The 8,122-nt window shown below is 41.6% G+C and overlaps 2 pseudogenes; both read left to right on the top strand.

Annotated features, from left to right (window-relative positions):
• Positions 1-3,842: 3,842 nt before the first annotated feature.
• Positions 3,843-4,628, top strand: LOC142309091 (uncharacterized; annotated as a pseudogene).
• Positions 4,629-5,865: 1,237 nt separating this feature from the next.
• Positions 5,866-6,888, top strand: LOC142308935 (ATP-dependent DNA helicase PIF1-like; annotated as a pseudogene).
• Positions 6,889-8,122: the final 1,234 nt, after the last annotated feature.

The raw sequence follows: 8,122 nt of genomic DNA, 5'->3' as shown, positions 1-8,122 counted from the left end.
TTGACCAAGATCAATGGTTGTCTCAATGCTGAACTATATTTGAGCATCCTACAAGACAAAGTACTTCATACACTCAAGTGCTGTGGGTATGAAAATGACAGCATACTGTTTCAGCAGGTAAAGACACAAAGCATAGGTGGAGATTAGCAAATAAATAGCTCAATGACAATGAAGTAGAGGTGCTGGATTGGCCCCCACAGTCACCAGGCCTCAACCCAATTGAAGACTTGTGGGTAGAGTTTAAGAAAAAGCTGTATTCCTACTTAATTGAGTTGCTAGTATGCACCAACATTGGGAATGTGTAGATGAGATCTGGGATCAGATTTCGTTCAACACTTGAATCTGATCAACAGCATGCCCAGAAGGATACAGGCAGTGATGAAAGCAAAATATGGGTTTACAAAATAATAACAAAATAATAGAAATTATAATTTAGTTTTTAGGAACAAAACACATAGCGACTTGACAAGAGTCTGCATAACTAATCATATGCTAAAAATTTTGCAAGTCAACTTTATATATGAGATAGCCAAGATGATTGTCTATAAAATGAAGGTTGTCTCACTCTCAAAGCTGCAGTGGATGATGAGATATGGATCCTGAAAGTCAAAAGTTCAAAAGATTATTACCCTTTTGCTCATCTATGTATACCTAAGGAATCTGTGCTGATCAGATAAGAGACCTTGAATCTGATTCATGAAGGCCAGGTATTTTTCTCCCCCAACTTGATGAGGGGGTGTGTAGGAGTCAGACATATTTGACTGATTAAAAGGCGCAAGCTTCTTAATGATTCAAGAGCTTCTGATGAGTGGTGTGCACCTCCATGTGCCATGTCAGATCTTACTCCAGTCGTTGACTGGAGTAAGAGTTCTGACATAAGAAATGCCACTGTTCATCATGAATTATATGAGCTGTGGCTTAATCCCCCATACCGCTCCATCTTATCAAGTTACACCCATTTTGGCATAGCTGGAAGAAACTGGCATGAAAACATAAAAGTCTTTTTTTTTGTGCAACCCTTCATATTTTTCAAAGCAATTTATACAAGGATTCTGTCAAAATTTCTTTGATGAATCAGAGCCTATGTGACTTTCTTATAACTGAAAAGACTAGGCAAAAATAATTGGGTTGAGGAGTTGTCAGGAAAAACAGCTGCAGTCCCCCAATACTAACTATATTTCTTGGCTTTTCAAATTATTACTGCCAATTCATCCAATATATAAAGCTGAATGTGTGTGTGTGTGTGTGTGTGTGTGTGTGTGTGTGTATGTCCGAGATTGGCATCTGCACCTTCGCAGCTACAGCCACTAAATTTTGCACTCTCACACGTCTGGACCCCGGGAGCGTCATAGGCTATGTTGTGAGGCGAAATTTTAATCCCGTGCATTCCAATTTACCAATCTATTTTGCCCCTATCTACATAATGGGGAAAAAGTGAAACGAAAAGTGTTGGAGGCAAATTGACAGCTGCCAGATGTGAACAAGGGGGACTTAAAGAATGAGAGAGATGGCACCAAAGAGTATATACCGTACAGTTACTGTAGGTGGGGCCCCGACATGGGATACTCACCATACTCGGGGATATGAACACACACACAAAATGCGCCACACACTACCACGTGCTTGAACACATATACCACCCTCAGCACACATTTCACTACACATACACCAACCTCACCACATAATCGCCCTAAAACACACACATCTGGTATTATCCTTCAAATATAAAAATCTGATTAATAAGCAGCCAAACTACAAGAACAACAAATGTACCATATAGGAAATACGGCAGCTGTCAGTCACATGACCTGTCTATTATGTGTATGTGTGAGCTAATATATACTGTCAGAGGGAAGGGCTTTCTGTTGCCTGGGGATTTATCAGGCTGCCAATAGCAACCAATCACAGCTCAGCTTCTATTTTGCTACAGTTAATTAATCTGAGCTCTGATTGGTTAATATATGCAACAAAGGACATTCTCACTATAAGAAAGCTTGTGTGAGGTAATAGGATGTCAGTTAGGGTGTGTTGTTGGAAAGACTGATGTCAGTCACATTACCTCTATGTGAGAGGATATAGAAATTGTCAGTTACAGACTTTGTTTACCACAATAATGCCTCATAAGAAAAAGAATTCCTTGGCACGAATGTCAGCTAATGTGAAAAGAAAAGCTGCATTACAGGCCAATGAAAAATGTGAAGACCGAGAAACAAGGCTGACACACATGAGAACAGCAGCTGCTTACTCAAGGGCCAATGAAATTTCTGAGGAGAGGGAAGCGAGGCTTGTAGATAGGAAAACAAGAGCTGCTTCCTTAAGAGCCAATGAACTTTCTGAGGAGAGGGAAGCGAGAATTGCAGACATGAAAACAAGAGCTGATTCCTCAAGAGCCAATGAACTTTCTGAGGAGAGGGATGCGAGGCTTGCAGGCATGAAAACAAGAGCTGCTTCCTCAAGGGCCAATGAACTTTCTGAGGAGAGGGAAGCAAGGCTTGCAGACATGAAAACAAGAGGAGCTTACTCAAAGGCCAATGAACTTTCTGAGGAGAGGGAAGCGAGGCTTGCAGACAAGAGAACAAGAACTGTTTCCTCAAGAGCCAATGAACTTTCTGAGGAGAGGGAAGTGTGGCTTGCAGATTAGAGAAGAAGAGCTGCTTCCTCAAGGGGAAATGAGTCATCTCAGCAGAAAGAAGGCCGACTTGCCACTAAGAGAATTGCTATTTATTCCGCCATGACACAAGTAATTGTTGGAGATTTGAAACATGCTGCCTTTTGTTACCAGTCAGACATAAACTATCAGGATCATCCTAAAGTACAGATAGGAAAAATGGATGTGGTCTGCATGTACTGCAGTGCCCTGAAATGGAAAGATGAACCACCAGGTTTATGCTGTGCAAATGGCAAGATAAAACTTCCACCTCTCCTGTCACCAGCAGATCCCCTAAAGTCTCTGATGACAGTCACCAGTACAATATCAAAGCATTTTTTGGACAACATTAGGAAGTGCAACTCTTGCTTCCAAAAAGAAATGTTTAGAACAGGATTTATGCCGAAGTTCAAGGACAGGTTTACCACTCAATTGGGTCATTGCTTCCATTACAAGGAGAAGAACCTCAATTTCTTCGACTCTTCTTCATTGGAAATGCAGAAGCAGAGGCTCAGCGGAGATGCTCTTTAACTCCTAACACTCGCCTTGATATTGTCACTGTTTTGCAGCAGATCCTTCACTCCAACAATCCATATTTTCAACTTTTCAAGACTGCACTTGAATGCATGCCAAATGACGATTACAAGGTTTTCATTCAAGCTGACAAAACACCACAAGGGGAACATCAGCGATGTTTCAATGCTCCCACATTTGATGAGGTAGCCATCCTGATTGTAGGTAATGATTTTCAAAGCCGTGACATTGTGCTTCAGAAAAGGAACAATAGTTTTCAACGAGTAGCAGAAACTCACAGATCCTATGATGCTCTGCAATATCCAATCATCTTTTGGCAGGGACAGGATGGCTATCACTTTGCAATACCTCAGACAGATCCTACAACAGGCAACCCTTCAGGAAAAAAAGTGTCTGCCATGGACTTCTATGCATATAGGATCATGACAAGATTTGCAGAGGAAAATCACATCTTGAAATGCAGACACCTCTTCCACCAATTTATTACTGACATGTATGCAAAGATTGAGGTAAACGTCTTTTATATATCAGACAAAATCAAAAGAAGCTCAGGGCAGGGGAATATATTCACCTTAGAGATGCTGTTGCAAATGATGCTGATACAAAAGAGTTGGGGAAAATAGTTATTCTTCCATCAACTATCACTGGAAGCCCACGACACATGCATGAACAAACACAGGATGCAATGACTTATGTGAGAAAGTATGGCCGTCCAGATGTTTTCTTCACATTTACTTGCAATCCTGCCTGGGAGAAAATTGGAGGGCACCTGTTGCCGGGCCAAAAAACTGTGAATCTCCATGACGTTATTGCTCCGATTTTCAAACAGAAACTTTCAAAAATTAATCTCATCACAAAATCACATATTTATGGTGAGACGCAGTGCTGGATGTATTCAGTTGAATAGCAGAAAAGAGGCCTTTCTCACGCCCACATCTTGATCAGGCTGAAACAAAAAATACAGCCTACCAAAATTGACAATATCATCCGTGCAGAATTGCCAGACCCTCAGATTGACCCATTGCTGTTTGACACCATCACAAAAAACATGATCCATGGTCTGTGTGGGAGTCTCATCAAAAATTCTCCCTGTATGATTTATGTCAGGTGTTCAAAGCATTACCCACAATCCCTGGTCCAAGAAACCCAAACAGGACAAGATGGATATCCAGTCTACCGAAAAAGAAAGCCAGGGGATGGTGGTTTCACAGCAAAGCTAAAAATACGTGTTGGATCATCACTCCAAGAGATAGAAATTGATAACAGGTGGGTAGTACCTTACAACCCTTTGCTCTCAAAAATCTTCCAGGTCCACATAAATGTCGAATCTTGCAACTCTGTGAAATCAATCAAATATATCTGCAAATATGTCCACAAAGGAAGTGATCAAGCAGTTTTTGAACTCCAGAAAAATGGATCTATTATTGATGAAGCGGAGGCATTCTAGATGGGCAGGTACATAAGCAGCAATGAAGCTGTTTGGAGAATACTAGGATTCTCCATCCATAAGCACTACCCACCAGTTGTGTATCTGAGTGTGCACTTGGAAAATGGACAGAGAATTTACTTTAACCCAGCAAACTTGCAGCAGCTCCTAACATCACCTGAGACCACCCTCTTGGCATTTTTTGAGCTGTGTCAACAAGACCCTTTTGCAAAAACAATTCTTTACTGTGATTTACCAAAGTACTACACTTGGAATGCCTCCAGAAAAACACTGGAACGGAGGAAAAGGGGGGCTTGATATTGAAGGATATCCAGGGGTGAAAGCAACTGATACTCTTGGTCGTGTCTACACTGTTCATCCATCAAATACAGAGTGCTTATACCTGCGCATGTTACTTCATGTTTTTCAACAGCCCTACATCATTTTCTGACCTGAAGACCATCGAAGGACATATGTGTGAAATATTCAGGGAAGCTTGCCAAAGAAAAGGACTTCTGGAAAATGATGGACATGGGACATGACCCTCAGTGAAGCAGCAGCCACACAAACCCCAAAGCGACTAAGACACCTCTTTGCTATTATTCTAACAACCTGTAGCATTTCAAATCCTTTTGAGATTTGGACAAAGTACAAAACTAATCTCAGTGAGGACATTCTCATGCAGATTAGAAGGGAAAATCCTCAGCAACTCATCAACTTCACTGAAGAAATGTTCAATGAAACTTTAATGCTCCTTGAAGATCAGTGCATAGCAATGTCAGAAAAAGCCTTACAGTTGCTTGGTTTGCCTGCTCCAATAAGAAATCCTGAAGGCATCCAAATGTGTAGGGAGATTTTCATAGAAACAAACTACAATATCGATGAACTGACAGCATTTGTGTCTCAGAATGAGCCAATATTGGTACCAGATCAAAGGGACGCGTATAACTACATTTTAAGTTTCAGTGAAATCAATAAAGGTGGGGTTGTCATCCTTGATGCTCCAGGTGGAACAGCTAAGACATTTCTAATCAACTTGCTCCTGACAAAATTTCGACAACAAAATAAGATTGAACTTGCAGTGGCATCTTCTGGAATTGCAGCTACGCTTTTAAAAGGTGGCAGGACAGCACATTCGACATTCAAACTACCACTTAACTTGTCTCATAGTTACAGCCCCATGTGTAATATTGCCAAGGGATCAGGACTCGCCAAATTGCTTCAAAAATGCAGTGCCATCATTTAGGATGAATGCACCATGTCACACAAAAGGGCTCTGGAAGCAGTGAACAGACTGCTGCAAGACCTGTGTAGCAACAAATATATCATGGGAGGAGTAGTTGTTGTTTTGGCAGGTGACGTCCGCCAAACATTACCTGTTATTCCAAGATCAACCCCTGCAGACAAACTCAATGCTTGTCTCAAAGCATCATACCTTTGGAGAAAAGTAAAGAAAATGTCACTGAACACAAACATGAGGGTCTACATGAGGGGCGATGTTTCTGCTGGACTGTTTTCGAGCCAGCTGTTGACTATTGGAGATGGCAAAGCGCCAGTAAACTCAACCACTGGACAGATCACATTCCCAAGCAACTTTTGTTGCATTGTGACTTCCATTGAGGAATTGAAAGCAAAGGTTTTTCCAAACATTCAACTCCACTTCAAAAACTCTGGCTGGCTGTGTGAAAGAGCTATTCTAGCTCCCAAAAATGACAGCATGAACATGATCAATCTTCAAATTCTAAATCTCCTTCCAGACGTGTGTACAACCTACAAGTCAGTGGATACAGTAATAGACCCTGCTCAAGTATTATTTTATCCAACTGAGTTCCTCAATTGCTTGGAGCCACAAGGACTTCCTCCTCACAACCTCTTTCTAAAACCTGGAGCACCTATTCTGCTATTGAGAAATTTGGATTCACCAAAGCTGTGTAATGGAACAAGACTCTTGATTAAGATCCTGTTTCCACAGGAGGCAACCATTTTGACCGGATGTGCCACAGGAGAAGATGTTTTCATTCCAACAATTCCTCTTATTCCATCTGATTTGGCTTTTGATTTTAAATGCCTCCAGTTTCCTGTTCGACTGGCATTTGTTATGTCAATCAACAAGGCTCAGGGTAAGTCATTGAAAATAGTTGGAATCGATTTACAATCTCCATGATTTTCTCATGATCAACTTTATGTGGCCTGTTCAAGAGTTGGAACAGCCAAAAATCTGTTCGTCTTTGCACCTGAAGGAAGAACTAAGAATGTCGTTTATCAAAAGGCTCTTGAATAAGGAGTAGAAGATTACTTCACATTACTTGGCCAATTTAGTTAAATCTGTGTGGAATATCTGTGGTGTTGAAATATATGTTGTGAAATGCTTCTATTAGCTTAGTTTTTGCCTTTTAATAATTACATTTCTTTCTATTTGTTTGTGGTTTTTGCGTGCAGAATACATTTTTGTTAATGCATTCTATTTTGTTAACAGCAGTTATTAATAGAGATGATCCACCCTCCCTGGCGTTCGAGTTTGGTTCGTCGAACGGAGGCTCCGTTCGATGAACGTTCGACGAACCGTTCGACGAGCCACTCGAAGCCCATTGAAAACAATGGTAGGCAAACACAAACACATAAAAACACATTATACCTGTACACATACAGTTAATAAACATTGCCATAACACTTACAAGTCCCAGCGACGCATCCTGCACTCTGTCTCCCACCGCTTTTCCTTCTGATAATCACTGCGTCCTCCCGGTAACCAGCACTGATGAAAGGACCTATCGTGACATCAAAATAGCATGTCACCAGTCACGTGTCTATTATCTCATTGGCTACAGACTGATCACATGGCTAGACGTCATGCTAGGTCCTGTCAGTGCATCTCTCCGGTACGCGGTGATCGTTCCAGCATCTCCGTGTACCAGTGAAATGCTCTGGCACATGGTCGGCTTCCCCGTTCCTGCATGTGTGCGCTCTTTACAGAGTCAGCCCACATTCAAGGACTGATTGCCACAGCTGGTGAATAACGGAGATCCCTATTGCTATAGCAACCCACCTGTCAGCAGTGACGTCACTGCTTACAGCCCGCAGCTTCTGTTCACTCACTGAGTGAATAGACTGCACGGGAGCAGCAGTGTTCTTCCTCCCATGCTGTGCTGCCTGATGTAGCAGAGCTGCATGGGTTGAAGGAGAAAGAAGACAGAAGACCATGGATCGTGGAGGGATGAGAGGGAGTAATAAACATGGAGTCTCTAAGTGTGTCTGTGTATTTATTTCTATTAAAGTATTTTTTTTCTGTGTGGTGTCTTTTTTTTTTAACCCTTTATTTGAGATTCTTAATGGCCGGGTCAAAGTTGTCTGACATTAAGAATCTCTGGCTTAATACTAGCTAGTAAAACAAAGCTAGTATTAACTCATTATTACCCAGCAAGCCAACCGGCTTCAGGGCTGCTGGAAGAGTTGGATACAACACCAGATGATGGCGGTTCTATGAAAGAGCCATTTTCTAGGGCAGCTGTGGATTT

Source organism: Anomaloglossus baeobatrachus, chromosome 1 (assembly GCF_048569485.1).
Source record: "Anomaloglossus baeobatrachus isolate aAnoBae1 chromosome 1, aAnoBae1.hap1, whole genome shotgun sequence".
Lineage (NCBI taxonomy): Eukaryota > Metazoa > Chordata > Amphibia > Anura > Aromobatidae > Anomaloglossus > Anomaloglossus baeobatrachus.
This window is presented reverse-complemented; position numbering and strand designations above follow the sequence as displayed.